Source organism: Artemia franciscana, unplaced genomic scaffold (assembly GCF_032884065.1).
Source record: "Artemia franciscana unplaced genomic scaffold, ASM3288406v1 Scaffold_284, whole genome shotgun sequence".
Lineage (NCBI taxonomy): Eukaryota > Metazoa > Arthropoda > Branchiopoda > Anostraca > Artemiidae > Artemia > Artemia franciscana.
Window position 1 is genome coordinate 826,684 of NW_027063596.1, and position 19,457 is coordinate 846,140.

Sequence of the window (19,457 nt, forward strand, 5' to 3'; positions counted from 1 at the left end):
CACAAAAATACTAGGTATTTTGGTCACATATGCAATGACCATCATCAGTAGTGGGCTACTGCTAAAATAGAAACAATAATTTATTTTCAAGATAACTACATATTGCTCAATAATGTTATTTTTTTCAAAGCAAATCTTTTCATTGAAAGCAATTAACCTCTGTCCAATTGTTAGTTCACATAAAGCTAATGAACCAGAACCAGGAAGGTCAAGAGACTTGCTTCCTATTTTGCTTTGAAAAAATATGGATAAAATTCTAGTTAATTGACTTCTTGTTATCTAGGAAAGGGTTTAGGTTAGGAAAATGAAACTCAGGGATGGGTCTACAGGCTAAAGTATATCCCGGGAAGGTATTTTAAAGTACCCACCTCTACTCCTCCCTCTAGAGGGCCCTGAAATTTGCCTACATGACAGGAACCTATTGAAATTTTGACAAAACAACATTTTACCTTAATTTTCAGTTACTAGTTGCTTTTTCTCTGCCTTTAGTTCTGAAAATGCAATTCCTGTTATTTGAGTAGAATTTTGAGCCATAATAATGTATTTTTTTTTAATTTAGGAGATGTATTTGCATATCTTTAAAACCTTGTAAAATAAGATTGAGCAAAGTTATGAAGCTGAAAACAATTTTGTTGTACTTCAATTAACCAGAAGATCTATTTTGCAAGGTTTCACTTTTATAAGATACATATTTTTAAAGGTCATCAAAGGTCAGGACCCTCTAGAGGGAGAAGGAGTGGAGGTAGTTGCTTCAAAATACCTTCCCAGGACATACTTTAGTTTGTAGATTCATCCCTGAAAGTTTCATTTCCCTAACCTAAACTGCTTCTGATATAGCAAGAAGTCAATTAAATAAAATTTTACCAAAATATGGTCATTAAACAATATGTAGACTAGTTATTCTATTATATATAGAAATTATTGTTTTAGATTGACTTATTTTAGTGTTACTACTGATAATGGTCACTGCATATGTTACCAAAATATCTAGTATTTGTGGTGCAATTTATCACTATCTATTAAAGAATTAATCCCTGTTTAAACTTCCTATTTAAAACATAGCCTAGATTGTTGACTGGCAAACACAACAGGCTACAAATTTTTAAACGTCTAGCCAAGGCTTCATATCTCAATTCAAAAGTTCCTACCAAAATGTACAATCCGGAACTATCCTAGGATTTTCAGATACTCCTCTATCCTAGGAATGCAAAAATTTCTAGCAGTCTACATTCACCTCTTTGAGGTTAGAATAGCATTGAAAATTTTCATTTTTACTAGTCCCAGCAATGCTTTGGGTATTGGAAATTCAATACTGTACCTTAATAGGTAGCCCAGCGTGCAGCGTTATTTTACCAGTTGGTTCGAGTTGTAATACAAAAATATATGCAGCTTTGCCGAGACAAATTTTTAAAATCCGTGAAAAAATTACCAAAAAACATAGAATTTGTCGAATTCAGTGACCACTTTTAAAGTGAGTTCACTAAACCTTTTTGGCACAGTGTACTTTTAATCAAATCCTCATTAAAAGATTTCTTCAGATTTCCAAGCCTGGACATCTTCTGAAGGAGCCATCGAAATTCGCCAGTCTTCATTGGTCTGGAAGTAAAATTATGCTGCCATAATCAGTCCATGAAAACTGAGATTTCGATATCCCGAAGTAGCAACGGTGGAATTTTCCCAACTGCCACATTTAAAAAGGGGACTACATTTGTGGCTAACCACTGTGAGGGCCACTGAGGCGCTTTAAAGAGACTAGAAAATATTAAAGATGTTATTAAAAGGGTACAAGTCCTGCTTCAAGTCCACAGACGAGTTTAAATACCATCTCAGCCGTCATAATTGAAAGTGTGCAAATGCCATTTTTGTAACTTTTTGGGAGAGCCAATAAACCGAAAAAAACTTATTGGTTATGATTGTCTGAAGAATGGGACTCATGGAAATAAAGAGAACATCTTCTAAACCAACTTTAATACCCTTTTTATTGATAAAGATAAAATGTAAGTGGTTTGAGTGACTTTAAAATTTTTCGATTTTATGGCATATGTCTCTTTTCATTGACAAAAAAAGACAAACGCCAGATCCTCATTTTGTAAATCTATTAGATAATCCTCATCCTGTCATTCTGAAGTGCAACAAGACCGAAAAAATTTGATAATATTGTTTTCACTGTCAGTAGAGCTGCCTTCGAAAATCATTTTGATATATAATTTACCTTCGATCCTCATTCTGTTGAAGTGAAATAGACTTAATCTAGTCATAGTTTTTCCCACTAGCTTCTCTTTTGTTTCCTCAGATTCATTCCAAAATCAATTGCAAGGACCTACCTGAATGTAGCTATTTTTGTTCACTCTATTAGACTGACAATATTTGAACCTCTTTTTGGTATCCAATTTCCTATGGACCATCGTTTTCTTGATATTCTGTGATACTTAACATCTGCTGAGTCTATCTGTTCCTAGTTTCTTCTTTTTCTTTTTGTACTGCAGGATTTCAGATAAAATAAATGTTTTAATTAAAATAACATAAAAGAAAAAAATTAGGAATTCAATCATTGTCACAATTTCTTGAAAGAACTTCAAACAACGCAGAATTAAAATATAATGAACAAAAATAATTACAAAACCTCTTTAAAACACTAAAAGATTTACTTGCACAAGACACACAAAAGTGATGATATTAAAATAATGATAAAACAAGTTTACGACTTGTCGTATTCCCCAATGAAAAAATATTGTTTTGATCATTGCAAAATTCCATTTAGGCTATGTTATTTCTAATGTACAAGAAGAAACTTTTAACGAAACAGCTTATTTGGTAGTTATTTAAACATCTTCTATTTGACATTTTTAAAATAGCTGATTAGATCGGGTGACACCTTATTCCCCGGCAAGTCAAGCCAAAATTACTTTTTCTGTTAATTAGAAGAGTGAGAGAAGAGTTTTAGAATTCCTTTTTTTTTCTTTAGCTCCCTTTTGAACATTGGCGTTCTTCGGCAAATCTTTCATGTGCTCCAATTTCAGTTTCAGGAAATCAAACAGCAGTAAACTGTCGTTGAAATTGAAGTTGTCGAGTAAATTTTTTAGATTTTTTTGAAAAGTAGCTTGAACAATTATCTTCATCACGACCGAATCCTTTTCATAGCCCTGTTTAGTGGACTTCTCATTTTTCCTAATGAAAAATAAATTGTATCCAGAACCATTAAACGAGTTTTTCTCTTGCAATTTTGCAACAGGGTTACTAGATCCTTCAAATCCACAACAGCAGCCTGATTTCTTTTTTTCTTTTGAATACAGCTATAAATAGAATCAGCCGTCATTTGGATGTGACCCTTGGTAAGTTATTTCGAGCTAATTGTATTGGGTCACTAACTCTGATTAACGTTGCAAACAAGTACACTAAACTGAATCCAATTTTGTTTTGGGCCAAGGAATTGTCCGACCACAAAATAAATTCTTTAACTTCTCGTAGCTCAGAGATAGACTGTATATAACTGAGACCACACCATCAGCAGTTCTACATTATATAATTTGCGATCTCTGCCACATTTCTTCCTGATATTAAAGGAGCAAAAGTCTCATTGAAGACTACTAGAGGACTAGTAAAATACGACTCCTTGGTTTTTGGCATAATGGGTAGCAAAAGTACTTTTTGTGTATCAAAACTGCACACCATGTTTTACACCACATGAAGATAAATTGCACTTTTTTTTTCTAGTTCCTGTTGTGCTTTCTGCGCCATTTCTTATGATTTTACTATACATCATTGTCTTATTCACTTATCTGTTTATTTTTATTTTTATATTTCATGGTTTTGCAAAGTTAGAAGGTATTACTCTTTGGCCTTTTGAAACACACATTTATGATACACATCACAGTAGTATAAGAAAGACGAGAGTGTGTTTTTTCTTTGGATAAATTCTTGTAAAATCGTTGAACATGAACTGAGCACTGAGTTTTTTCAGTAAATATTTCCCATTTTTACTGTCTTTTTGACGATAATGTGACTGGTATGGTCTGAAGAACTCAATATACATTATTATAAGGTCTTTATTTAACATTTCTTTGATATTGCCTTATCTTCCCCGTCCCTCCCTGACTGGAAAAGCCAAAAGCTCATGAGCAATTTTCTCGCAGATTGTCTCAATTCGCTTCATAATTTTAAATACCAGTTTCCCAATATATATGTTTGGCAAACCCTTACTTGTAATGGTTTTGTACTGAAATTTTCAGTCGGCTTTAGAGGTAATAAAAAGTTATAACTAATTTTTTTCTTCGGTGAGATAAGAACATCCAATTTCACCCTTTTGCATAGGTTAGGCGTTCTTCGCAATTCAGAGGGCAGTATTCTCAATGAATATCCGTCGTCATTTCCATAGATAATCGGAAATATTTCCTCTTTAAGTTAGTCAAGCATTCTTTATCTATAAAAGGGTTCTTTGATTTGGCTATGACTGTACTTGCTTTTCTTCTAGCGTCCCTTTTCTTTTTTATGTTTTGCACGTATGAGCACAGGAACTGCTATAGAATATTTTCTTGCTCTTTAATAGGGCTTTTTACAACTCATCAGAATTTTTCTTGGCTACCGGTGTTTTATGTTGTTTTGTTCTGCACTTTTTCCATTCGGTTGCTTTTTCTGTTGCATTGTTTCTCACTTTCGCTACTCCCGTTTGAACTTTCCTCTACTGACAAATACCCATACAAATTAATGCTAGAATCTTTGGCAATGTTAAAATAAGCCGTTACATTTCTCCTTTTGGCAGGAACAGGTGGCAAACCATTTGGTTTCTCATCTTTGAAGTGGTTTGAATTTATGTCCTGGCATTGCCATCACTGTACACAATTCCCAGTCCGTCAATTTTTTTGTCTTTTCCATTGTTTTAGGGTTGCGTCTCAGGATTGTTGCTTCAGCACAAACTCTGAACCATGTCCAAATCAAGTAGGTAGGTAAAAACTCAAGTTCACTTAAATTTAGGGACAGAATTTCCTTTATTCCTGCATCATTATTGTTGTTTATTTCTGTGGCCATATCTTGATGATCAAGCTAGTGACTGACAAAGGAGATGTCATCAAAAGGCTCCGTTACATTGTCATGAATTCTCTAGCTGTGGGCTAAAAGCTAGGTTAGCAGTTACCTCCTATTCTCTCTCCCCCCTATATATATATATATATATATATATACATATATATATATATATATATATATATATATATATATATATATATATATATATATATATATATATATATATATATATATATATATGTATACATAAAAATTATAATAAAAAATTCGAGCCAATGGATAAGAAAATCATAATTGTAATTAATTCAATTGTAAAACCTAGACATATTGTTAGCCTACCGTCCTTTAATGATCTGACTGTTGTTTAAAAAAGCAACAACAAACGAACAAACATCAATAACATTCGATTTTATCAAAACCAAATACCAGTTGGAGTTTTTCACTATTTCAAGGCTTGATTTGTAACAGTTTAGTATTATACTTGAAAATAACAGCCACAAGAGAATTTTAGGTAAGATTTACTAATAAGTTACGGTGATATCCAGTAAAATTCTAACTTGACTAAATTGGTCCAGCGTGCTTTAGATAAGTGCCTGAACATGTATTTTTTTTTTCTTTCTGAACATACATATTTTTTTCAGGGCAAGAAAAAATTCAATTTAGCATGAAAAGTTTGCATAGGGCTAATAGATTAAAAAAAGGCGAAAAATTTAATATGTTATTTGGTGAGTGTATACGTATTTAAAGTCAGAGACGGTTGTAGTAATGAAACTTTTAACCCCATCCCCACTAGTTACGTAACTATTTTCAAAACTAACGTAAACTTCAATGATATTAGACTTCATTAAACCAAAGACCAGTAGGAGTGTTGACTATTTTCTGGTTTATTTTATAAAAATTTGCAATAATATTAATTTTTTAAAACCACAGCAATAACAAGTATTTTTTGAAATGTCTGCCTGTAAATGTCCACAATATACAGCAAATCTTTAATCTAAAGAAAAGTTCATGACATAGAGAAACATAGAAAAAACATATGTACATATGTACATAGAGAAAACAACTTATTAAAGTGTTGTCTTATTATTAAATGAAAGCAACCTCCAGGCTGGAAGAGTAAAACTGGAAAATAAAAACCATTTGAGGAGAACTTGCAGAAACATCAGATACTTGGGCCTTTCACCAGAACTTTTCCCTCTTATCTGCCTCATTAGCAGGTGATACGTCATTTCTTATTATTTATTCACGTACCTAGCTAAAGAAGAAAATACAAATTCTTACCAAAATTTTACTTTTTTGTATATACAAGTTATTCACTGGCTAAGCAATTTTCCTAGGTGGAAAGTTTTATTTCAGGTTGCGTTTTATTTTATAATTTTCAAGACTCCATGACTTTTGTTGTAAGCAGTCTAACATCAGAGGAAGAGCCATCCTAGATCTTATTTTTCTACATAATTTAAAAAAATCGAAAAAATCTTGTCTCCCCTTCTTCATTTCTGCAAACTGGTGCCACTGACACTTGCAGGTTTCATTGATGAAAGCACCTTTTTATTTGTGGCTGAATTACAATGTTTTGTTGTTTGAGCAGACATGAAAATGAACGCTAATACAACTCTTATGCAAATAACATTTCTTTTGAAGGAATCAAAGTCTGGAAGGATTTTAGTTCGTTTCCTTCAGCGAGTTTCCTTCAGGCATTTCTTTGCCCGAAAAATCAAAATGTTACACTGATTTATTTTTTATATCTAGTGTACCATTTTTTTGTACTGTTTATATTATGCATTTTTGTGTCTGTCCTTTTTAAGGCTGGAGTGACCTACGAAACATATCATACCTAAAGCTTTTTCTCCTTGAGTAACATGATTATAGTTACACAAAACTTACTAGTAAAGGGCCTAAAGCAAATAGGTAATGTGTTCAATAAAAGTTTCAGAGTGACAACTAATCTCTGAAAATCTTGTGAGAAAACGCTATAAGAGTAATACTGATTACTATCAGGTACTTGGTACTTTCAAGCAGCACATAGCAGACAGTATAGTTTTTTAACAACAGGAGTACCGTATCGAGTATCAATCGATACTTGAATACTTTTTTGAAATCACCCATCACTAGTCGGTGCTTTGACACTGATTTTCTTTGAGATATTTATAAGGCCTGTTGATCAAACAGCTCGTGCCAACGAACAGTAGCAAGGAGCAATACAGCTCAACAGTAACCACATCTTTAAGGAATGGCATTTGATATCAATAGATACATAAGAAAATTCGGCTTAATAAGCTGATTTCAAATATATAAGGCTCATTAAGCTTAGCGTTACCCATGAGAAGATAAAAGCCTGAGTAAATTTGTCTTATTTTCAAAAAAGGGGAGAAACGCCCCCTGAAAGCTAAGAAATGTAAAGGAAATTCACAATATAAATTTCAGCCTTCAGAAAATTCTATTGTAATGATTTCAAGCTTCTATCTACAAAAGTTTGGAATTTCACATTTTGTGGATCACAGAAGCGTGTTTATTAATTTTTTTTCAGAGGTTATCCTATCAAACGAATCGTCCTAAAAGATCGACAGGGAGCAAAATAAAACGGAAATAAAAAGCTCTATTGACCTTTTATAAGCGACCAAAACTGATTGGGGGCACCTAGACCCAGCGTTTTTCCCCAGCGTTATTTGAAATAAGATCAGAAATTAAATAAAAATCACAAGCTTTTCTGCTGAAAGTTAGGAGCAACACTAAAACTTAAAATGAACAGAAATTATTTTTCTCTCAATGCCTCTTTCTTTGCGCAAAAATTTATCTTGGTTCCAGATCCCTTTAATGAAAACTCCTGAAAGACAAAGGTCGTTTAATCAGATCTAGGAGCTCTTTTTAGAGTACTTATAAACTTTATAGTGAAGGGCAAGGTCCTAAGGAGGTGTCAACCCCCTACTACGCGGAATAATTAGTATACATACGGCAGGCTAGCAACAGCTGCGTATTTGAAAAGAAAACAAAGTTGGCAGTCAAATATATATTTATTCTAATTTCTATCTATTTTATATGATAAGAAAATATATTTATTAAAAAAAATCTTTGTCAAAAGCCCACATACGGCTAAATTCGGACTTCCGAGTCGACATATCACATGGTTGCACAAAAACTAGAAAAAATGACAAAAAAAAACAACAACGAAAGAGAAAAATCTTGATGTATAATCATTAACTAGTCAGTAATAAAACTGTAATAAGTCAATTAAGAAATTAAAAGATGAAAATTGGTCAAACTAAACTTAAATAAATAAACGTAAGAAAAAGAATTAAAAGGGACGTAAAAGAGGAGGGAGGGGGACAAAATGACCAAATAAATTCAAAACAGAACAAGATATATATATATATATATATATATATATATATATATATATGTATATATATATATATATATATATATATATATATATATATATATATATATATATATATATATATATATATATATATATATATATATATATATAAACCACGGTTTATTGCTGGAGCAGCTAAATGTCCAACCCGCATTGCTGTTACTGACCTCTCTTAAATTTTAAAGGAAATTATAAATAAACTTAAAACCTGTTGTTCATGTATTAAAAAATTTAAAATTTTAATCCATATTGGAGTGTTAATAATTCACTGCAGGTGATAGACTCTTTAACAATGGTTTCAGCTAAAAGAATTGAGTCTTTCGATTTTGCGACAATGTATACTAATTTATCACTTAATGCAGTGTTATATAATTTGAAAACGGTTATCAGGAAATCTTTCCTCTTATCTAGTAAGAGGTTCTTAAAAATAGACACTTATAATAAAAAAGTTATATGGAAAAACTGCTTTAAGACTACAGTTAACTCGAGATGTTACAGCTTAGATATGATTTTTGATTTATTAGAATTTGTTTTATATAATACTTATATAAGATTTAATGGTAATTTGTAAAAGAAAATCGTGGGAATTCCCATGAGGGGGAATGCCAGCCCATTTATAGCTGACTTGATTTTAAGTCAACTCGAATATAAATATATGATGGATAAAAATAATCCAGATAATTTAAAACATGTTCTGTCAAATAATAAGAGATATTTAGATGATATTTTGGTTTTAAATCGTAAGGAATTCATTGATATTTCTAAAAATATATATCCATCAGAGCTTACTCTTTAACCTAGTCATGGTCTCAGTTGCTTCCCTGAAAACTCGCTTGAGACCTTAATTGGGGCAATTATGGAGGTGCTGTCTAATAAGATGCAATGGTTCGGCTTATCATACAAATATTGAGCCAAAGCGGAATAAAAAATTTCAGCGCTTCGGCGTAGCCTCTTGGTCTTTTTATTGAGGACCTGTTTTCTAATAACCTCTCCTGTAATTGCTGTTGGGTTCTTCCGGTTTAATAACGCCCACAAGAGCCAGATATTCTGTAAAAACCACTACCCAGAATAGGGCTGGTCTTATCTTTGCCACTGTTGAAAAAGTTCTGCATTGTATTTGAATGTTTAAAGGTTACATTAAGTTTATGTTTTTTAAGGATTCTTTTCAGTTTGTTGCTCAGTTTTGGAATGTAGGGTAGAACATTGAAAAGTTTCTTCTCATCCATCAATGGGATGAAAACTGTTAGGATTTGTGGAGTTGATTGTGGAGTTAAGTTGTTAGGATTTGTTTTCTTTACAATGGTTTCAAGTAATTGTATGGAGTATCCATTGCAAAACAAAATGACTTTAATATAGTTGAATTCGGAGACTATGTGAGAATCTGAGCATATTTTTATAGCCCGGTAAACCAAAGAAATAACTACTCCTCTTTTTATGCAGGGAGAGTTGCTGGAGGAAAAATTTAAATACTTATCATTATGTGTAGGCTTTTTATAAATGGAAAATTCAAGGCTAGGAGACCTATTGAAAATTAATACATCTAGAAAAGAAAAGGAAGGGGGCAATTAATCATAAATGAAAAAAGAAAGGGGGGGGGGCTAGGATAGGACTTTGGGGTACCTCATTGTTGACAGGGAGGGGAATTTATACTATACATGAATGGTTTGGTTTGGTGATTAATAAAAGAAAGCTTTTGAAATGATACTTAAGGGACGGTGGAGTGCTTTAGGCCTGACACTTAGCCAAAGAGTTTTTTCATACTAAGGAAAGGGAATAGTTTTGGGGTAAGGGCTGCATTTAGGAAAAAAAACAGGACACTAGCCTCTTTTTTTCAGCTGGGTTATCTGATGGAAAGAAATTGATAAACTCCAAATAATTTGACAAGTGAAGAGACCTTTGGTCATGGGACTATTATTCTATACCAGTTATAACATTAATTTTCCTCAATCCTGATAGCATCTTCAGTTCAGTAAGGCTATTGGATGGGGCGGATAATTTTTGGACAAGGCACTTTATTACAGGATAATATTCATGTGTAAGAAATCTCAGAACGAGTCACTTTCATATGGTAGCCATCCAATTGGTAAGATAGAGTGCAAGGGATTTTGGAAGAGTTTCATGGTAATCTGGAAAGAAGTCAAAGTCAGAGTGTTATTGATAGGGGAGAGTGGTATGGTAAGGCAAGACGTGGCTGGGAAGGAGAAGTAGGGTAGAATGTGTCTGAAAGAGGAGGGGTCAGGATTGAATAGGCAAGTGACGGACGAATGCCAGAGCCAGTTGACAGAGTCTTAGACACATGAAGAAGAAAACATTTGAAAGGATGTTGAGTTTTGGGAATAAAATGAAAACGGGAGGGGGAGCGTTGAAGATGGCTCAAATGGAGTAAAGTAACCTTATGGGTTGGATTGACTTGACATATGTAAGTACCTAGGCTGGAAAGGTGTTTCGAGGGATGGGTTACTAGGGTATAATATTCTGCATCTGGTATGCAGATAAATACGACTGCAAGTTGAACAGACAAATTGTCGATTGGACTTCCATAAGACTGGAAATCGAATGGAACAAAAGGGTAGAAAGTAGAGCTAAAGCTATCAAATCATACTTGGTAAAACAAAAATAAACAAGAACCCGAAAGGCTACCCAAAGCATAGAAATTAAAGTTAAAATTTAATCTATCAAAAGATACTTGAAAAAAAATGATTAAAAATTAACAAGAATCTGTTAGGCGGAAACTAAAAATAAAACTATTAAGAATGTAACAAAAATAAACAAATGAACATGACTGTGTCTCATATCCTAAAAATCACTTTTCCGACCCCCAAAGCAATAGAATTAAATTGTAAGGAGACAAAATTTCAAAAGGTAAAGAGATTCATGAATCACCCATTACAACATAGAAACCAGATGGTATTTTTTGTGCAACCATTGTGATTAATTTGGGTTTGGAATTAAAGTAACAAAACTGAATAGCTAAAAGTGGTTCATTTTATTCATGATTTTTAACTAGAGGGTTTTCCAATTGGGAGAGGCGGAGTAAAGAAAATATTCAAGGTGAAAGGCTGATAAAGGCGAGTCCAAAACCGTGAAGAAGAAACTGCTTCTGCCCCTTTTTTATATTTTTCTTGATTTTGATTTTAATATTTCAATTTTAGATACCAGGCAACTTCCTCTTACCAAAACCCTGAGGATTGTAAGAAAAAGGTGACTTTGGGTAACGATAAGATCCATCATTTAGAAAGCTTCACTTACCTTGGTAGCATTATTTGTAAAGACGATACAGTGAAGATGTTAAAAGTAGAATAGCAAGGGCCCAGTTTATTTTTTTTAAGTTAAAAAAGAAATTAGAGGAATAAAAAGATAAGTCTTTAAGCCAAAATTAGGATGTTGGTAGGTATATTGATGACATTGGTCAAATATGGTTAGGAAGCAAGGGGGATCCGATCAACGATGTAAGGTTTCTTAGAATTTTTCCAGAGAAATTATCTAAGGATAATTTAATGTAAATTGTTTTGGGTACCTGAATGAATGACCGTATTTCAAATGATTGGTTCCATCCCGCTGTCTAGGGCTATAATTAGTGAAAGGTTGAAATAGCTAGAACACGTTCTACAGATGAAGGATAACGGATTACCAATGATTGTCCTCTTCGGCCAACCGTTTTGAGCAAAACGGAAAGCGGGGTGTCTTCGATTGGGTTGAATTGTTGTCGTAAGGAAATATTTAAAGCAAATCAGAACTTATTGGGAGGTTGTAAGGAAATAAGTTTTCAATAGATAGGAATGGAGGAACATTATGGATAGCTGCGTTGTCCTCGGATCACTTTGTTCTGTAATGAGTGGTTCATAATAGTAGTAGTCAAATTAAGGGGAAATTTTGGAGAATGTTCAGTGTTATCTTAAGGTAAAACAACTTTGTACATCCAGTTTAACGAAAATTTTGATATGCCTTATTTTAATAATGACTGAGAGTATTAAGTTGAAACTTTCAAGACATTTAAAAATGACTATTCTTAAATTGGTTGGAGGGCTGCCAAGCCACTCCCTTGTTCCCTTTAGCTACCCTCTCACCAAAATCATCTGATTAATATATAAAAATAGCCATCTTGCTAAAAATTATCTATAGGAATAATATGATCCTCCTCAGCTTTGGAGGAGAATGCAAAAGACAATGAAAATATAATCTGCATAGCTTACGGCTTGTTAAAAAGGGCATATCAACAATATAAAAGAAATGGCCTAGGCTATTAAGTTTAAACATACAGCATAAGATGGGGGGGGGGGGAGGTTTGAATATTGATTTAGACTTCAAGCCCCCTATCATACTTAGACGCCCCTTCTCCCGAACACTGACCAACATTTTGAAAATATGGTTTCCTTCAAAATAGGCCAAAGGTTTAGCAAGTATATATCTAGGGAAGCAATGCCCTCTCCACCTAAACCCCTAGGGCAATGATTATAAATTATAATTTCTACCCTTTTAATTGCAGGACTGATCGTTAAGAAAAGAGAAAATATGTGATTATGTTTCAGTTCAAAAAAGTTATGCATTAAGGCAAAACCTTGGAGTATAATGATGGACATGTTGAAATAAATCAAAAGATATAATCTGCATCCAGTTTCTAAAACAGACATATTTGCACTACTTCAAAAATGACTGAAGTTATTAAGTTTGAAATTTTACGAAATTAATACAAAAGTATTCAAAAATAGTGGGAGGGAAGCCAGCCCACTAATGTGACCTTTTTAGCTGCAATGACCCCAAAGACATCTGATCAGAGCTTGATTATTCCTCTTGTTTAAAAAAGTCGGAAAGTCAAATAACAATGCTTCCAGGGATTACACTCCTCCACAAATACCCAGGAGTAAATTTTGTACATTAAATAAGTTGTCCTTTGTTTATATTAATTAAAAAAAATTCCACGAAACAAGTTTAAATAAATTAAACAACTCCATTAAGCAAACATGAGCAAAAGTAAAATCAAATAATTTTCCAGCTGTAAAACTACCACAAAACAATAAATAATTCAATATATAAATATTAATTATAATATTACAATAATATTATACAATATAATAATATTATACAATTATACATATTATACATATTATATATGTTATACAATTATACAATATGTAATATACAATAATAATTAACAATAAATTCAATAAATAAATGAAACTCAAAGTGAACGGAGATTTCAACCAATATTTCAGTTAAACGCAAAACGATCAAATAAGAATATGAGCAGGGCTGATATTTCCCATGCCTTCTCAAGACCTGAACATAATTTTCAACTTTACTGAAACAAGAAACAAGTGACAGTGGATTGTCAGTTTAATTTACTTGTACTGGCATTTATTCCTTGAAGCTTTAATAACATTATATTTATGACATTAAAGAAGTGAAAATATTTAAACATGTTTTGTGTTCAGTAAAGCCTAAATTATGTTCTGGTCTTGAGAAAGCATGGGGTTGTAAGTCCTAATCATGTTAATTTTTTCTCGTTTTGAGTTTGACTTGGCTGTTTATTGTAATTTCTGTTCGTTTCAACTTTCATTTATTTATTGATAGAAATTTGAGCAAGTTTTACGCTTGGAAGATTATTTAACTTTATTTCCACTCATTTTTGGCTTAATAGAGCTCTTTACTTGTTTTTGAAAAACATATTTAATTAAAATAGTTTAGAAATTAATTTTTGTTCTTTGTTTTTTGATATGGTCTATTTTGTAAAAAAAAAATTATATCGTTTGGGCTTTTTCAATTTGAATCGAAAGTTTGGCCTGTTGTTTGTATGTTGGAGAAACTTTTAATTTTTTTTTAAATCCTGACACAAAAAGCATTTTTTGATTTTATTTTATATCTCTTCAAGTTGACCTGAAGAATTAAACTCAATATTATTATATAATAGAAGTAGTAATAGTAGTAGCTCTGAAAATTGGAATTTAATACCCCCACTAGTCCTCAATGTTTCGCTGATATAACTTATTGGTAACAATAAACACAATGCCTTTTGATCAGTTTTAAAGCAAAGTTTATTTTTGATTTATAATGGACTAATATAGAAGGAGTACTAATGGTATCAATAGTAGTAGCATGAGTAGAAGCAGTAGCATTAAGATACAAATACTTTATTTGTGGTTAGTTCAACACATCCCTCACAAAATCCCTGCCACAAGCCACATACACTTAGGCATAGTCAAAATAGAAGACAGAACACTATTATTGATGTCACTAGTAATATTGTTCATAGTAACACTGATCGTACTAGTAGAAGCAGCAATATTATCTTATTGCCTATTAGTCAATAGAACCTCCCTGGTATCAAGTCATTGTAGTTTCAAATTGTTACAAGTAGCTATTTCTATGCCATTGTTGATAAGATCTTTTGATAACCCGTTTGATAACATACTTTTTGAAATTTTCATTTCAATCCTCTTAGCCTTACAAGTTGGTCCAATAGCAATAGCAGGAAATTAAACAGTACCAGTAGTACTAAAAGTATTGTACAAATAATGCCTTTTGGTCAGATGATCTTCCCCTTGAAGCATACTCTGAAAGTTTAAACTTAATACCCATATAAACTCTTAAGATACATTATTTCGGATAATTTGCAACCATATGCAATCTTTTGATTTCTGTTTGAATTTTTCCTCCTTATTGTAAATGGAATAGTGCATTAGTAGTGGTGGTATTTGTAGTGGTATTGGTAGCGTGCAAATATTAGTTTTTTGATTATCTTCCTTAATAATTCCTGAATTTTTCAAATACATATTCTCAGTTATTCCTCAGCTACACCATTTTGACAATCCTTATACACATACCATCTTTTGATTTAGTTCAACACTCCCCTCAACCTTCTCTGAAAGGTTCACCTAGATTCCCTTCGTCTTCATGAAAAGTATAGTTCAGACAAACATACCTTTCTCAATAACATGCACAATATCAAAGGCAACGTTAAGGCCAATAGAAAAGGCAACTGAGCTTCCACGTTTTCTTATTTATCTATTTACTTATTATTTTTGTTTCCCCAGAGGTCCTTCATATGGGAAAGGTGGCCATATAAACTTTGGATGGAGCTCATTCAATTTGAAATTAGAAGTTCTACTGCTATTTTTAAGAGTTGAAATCTGTCGGAGGGTTGCAAGCCCTCCCCCCCCATGCCTTTTTTCGCAAATTGCATCCGATAAAATTTTTAACATAACTATGTTGTTAAAAACAGTTTAAAAATACGATAGCAAAAACTCCGCAGTCAGCAAAACCCCCAGGGCCCAAAGTAGGTGTTGTAAGTTATACCCTGGGAGCATATGAAGGAGGCAGTCTTACAAACTTCAGAAGTGGTTCCTGTGATCAGAAATGGAAAATTCCTTTTCACTTTTTAGGATTAAAAAAGATGGGAGGGCAACTAACTCCCCCATACTGCCCCTTTTCTTGCAACCCATCCGATACAAATTATGAGATACCCATCTTGTAAAAAATAGTTTAAAAGTCGGATAATAATTTTTCCTGGGACAAAACATCCCCCAAGAGCCCAAGGTCAAAACTTCAGGGATAACACAGGCCCCAAGAACCTAGGGTAAGTTATATAAATTTTGCGCCGAGTATAAATTTTGGAAGGGGCTTATTCAATTAAAAATCAGATACCCTTTTTAAGAGTCAAAAGTGATTAGAGTTCGACTAGCCATCCCCCCCCCCGTAACAAAGACCCTTTTTTCTCTAAATGCATCTAATCAAAATTTCGAGTAAGCCATTTCGTTTCAAATAGTTTAAAAATCAAAACAACAAAAGCTTCTACCTTTTTAAGAGTAATCAAAAGTTATCATAGGGCTTTTGCCCCCCCCCCCCCCCCACATACACCCTCTGTTTCTCAAATGGATCCGATCAAAATTTTGAGAGAGCCATTTTGTTTGAAATAGTCAAACGATCAGATGGCAAAACTTCAGGGTCAACGTAACCCTGCTAGATCCGGGGGAAAGGATCGTAACTTATGCCCGGGGGTATCTAAGGTTTTTGCGGAACAATTTGTCATATCAGTTTCGAAGGGAAGTCTTGAATTGTCTTGGAAAGAACTAATAAAATTATACTGAATATGTGATATATAATGATATTAATTGGTGAAAGCTCATCAGATAGAATTTTAAAACAGTAATTTTTGTCTATTTTCAATGTTGTAATAAACACAAAAGAAAATGTTAACGATATAATTTATTTTCAGTAAAGCACCCGGCTCAATAGTAAACGAAACTCTAAAAAACGGAGTTTTGATGCTAAGAGATATATCAAAAGAATCCGATTTTTATGCTAATTTGAAATATATAAGTTTCATCAAATTTAGTCTTTACCATCAAAAGTTACGAGCCTGAGAAAATTTGTCTTAATTTGGAAAATAGGGGGAAACACTCCCTAAAAGTCACAGAATCTTAACAAAAATCACACCATCGCATTCAGCGTATGAGAGAACCCTGAAGCAAAAACTTCAAGCTCCTATCTACCAAAATGTGGAATTTCGTATTTTTTACCAGAAGACAGATTTTTTTTTTCCCAGGGGTCATCGCATCGACTAATTGTTCCTAGAACGTCGCAAGAGGGCTCATTCTAACGGAAATGAAAAGTTCTAGTGCTCTTTTTAAGTGACCAAAAAATTTGAGGGCATCTAGGCCCCCTCCCACGCTCATTTTTCCCCAAAGTCAACAGATCTAAATTTTGAGATAGCCATTTTGTTCCGCATAGTCAAAACCATAATAAATATATCTTTGGGGATGACTTACTTCCCCACAGTCCCTGGGGGAGGGGCTACAAGTTAGCAACTTTGACCAGTGTTTACATACAGTAATGGTTATTGCGAAGTGTACAGACGTTTTCAGGGGGATTTTTTTTTGGTTTGGGGGTGGGGTTGAGGGGAGGGAGCTAAGTGGGAGGATCTTTCCTTGGAGGAATATGTCATGGGGGAAGAGAGATTCATTGAAAAGGGTGCAGAATTTTCTAGCATTGCTATAAAAGAAAACAATGAAAAAATAAACATGAAAGTTTTTTCTACTGAAAGTAAGGAGTAGCATTAAAACTTAAAACGAATAGAGATTATTACGCATATGAGGGGTTCTAAAAATACTTTAGAATAAAGAGGGAGGTATTTAGGAGGACATAAATACCTCGCTTCTTATCCAGTACAATCCAATACAATCTTACGTATTTACATCTTCCATTTGGAACTTGCAATTAGATCCACTACGCAGCTTATCATTTTTTATGTGAAAGAGAAACTAAGAAAATCTTATATTCTTCTCACCAAGGTAAAGAGCCAGTTTAATAGGAAAGTCCTTGGTTGGCTCTATAATGCGTTTTTTGCACCACATGTGTTGTGGTGCAATTCCCTTTTCTTTATAATTTCTTTAAAAAGAACAGTTCAACAAGCACCAAAAGTTTCCAAGTAATACCTTCAGACATTCATTAAGAGATATTGCCGATACATCCTTTTTGACAATCAAAATTTACATAATGTCTATCAAATTATTCCAACCCCCCTAAAATTCTCTGAAAGTAGTTGAAAATAAAAGTAGCATCAGTTGCAAGCAGTTGCGGTTACAGTCAAAAGTTGTCACAGTCGGAAGTGGTCACTGTTGCAGTTGCAACCACTCATACTTGCGGTCGCAGTAGTACTAGTCATGGTCAAGGAAGTTTCAAGTTATTAGCCTTATCTGTTCCTAATTTACTGCAGATATGCCTTTTTGATAACTCGGATACAGATAGTGTTTCATTATACCATTCCCCGAAATTTTACCTCAATACCCTTTAGCTTTTCGGATGAACCCAGTATCAAACATCCTCTCTCTCCCAGTGATCAATCTTGCATGCTGAAAATGGACAGATTTTGCAATTTTGAAATACTTACCCCGGGAGCTGTGGGACATCGTATCCCCAAAGATAAAGCTACTACACCTTTTGACTGTTTTGAATAAAATGGATCTTAATGTTTTTATCAGTCCAAAGGAGAGTATCTAATATAGCAGGGGAGGAAAAATATACTTTCTTGATATTATAAAATTTTACCTTATATCTCTTACCCTTTTAGGATACTGAAGATAAAATCGCCACCTCATATCATTAGCTGCGTAATAGCACTGCCTAAGTAAAGAGTGATAAGAGTAAAACCTAGAAGTAATCATTCGTATTTTATTTTTTTGACTAAAGCACTTCGTATAGAGGGAATTGTCATAAAGCCCTCAAAACAAGGGTTGTAAGTTATGCCCCAGGGGAATATTCAGTTTTGCAGAAAGAGTGGTTATATGAGCTTCAAAGGGGGCTTATTGGATTCGTAATCAGAAGTTCTAGTTCCCTTCTTAAGAGTAAAAGTTATCAGTGGGCAGATACACCCTCCAAACTTCGTATTTTCCTGAAATGTATCTACGAGAAATTTTGACATGGTCGTCCATTGTCGCTAAGAATTCCAAAAGGGGTCATTTAATTAAAAATTGCAAAGGTCAGTGCCCTTTTTTTATAATCACAAGAGATTGGAGAGCAATTAACCCCCCGCACCCATTATTTTCAAAAATTCATCCAGTCAAAGTTCGATAGCCATTTTGATCATCGTAGTTGATAGATCTAAATCTTATGTCTTTGAGGATGACAACCCCCTCCCCCAAAGCCCAAAGCATAAATATTTAAGTTTTTTCCCTGAAGCCATATGAGGTTGTTATAGAAAGAGTATTCTTATAAACTTCAGAAGGGGTTCACTGGGAGGTAGCCAAGTGGGAAGTAGCCAAACTCTTGTTTGTGGTGAAGAATATTCCTAACGGTAAACGGTAACGGTAACCCATCCCTCTTCCCTAACGGTAAACATAGAAGGCCTTCTGTGCATTTTGTGCTTCATTAGAACGGATAATATTATAAATATTTTACTTTGTACTTATTAGTACATTGAAAATAAAATGAAAATTGCTGTGAAATAATGCCGGGATTTACCAATAGCCCCACTAGGCTCTGTGGTTTTAACTGTCCCGGGTATTCCCCCGGTATTCCTGCATTCCTGCTTTGAATCTGGCTCTAAGCTAATCAAAATCTT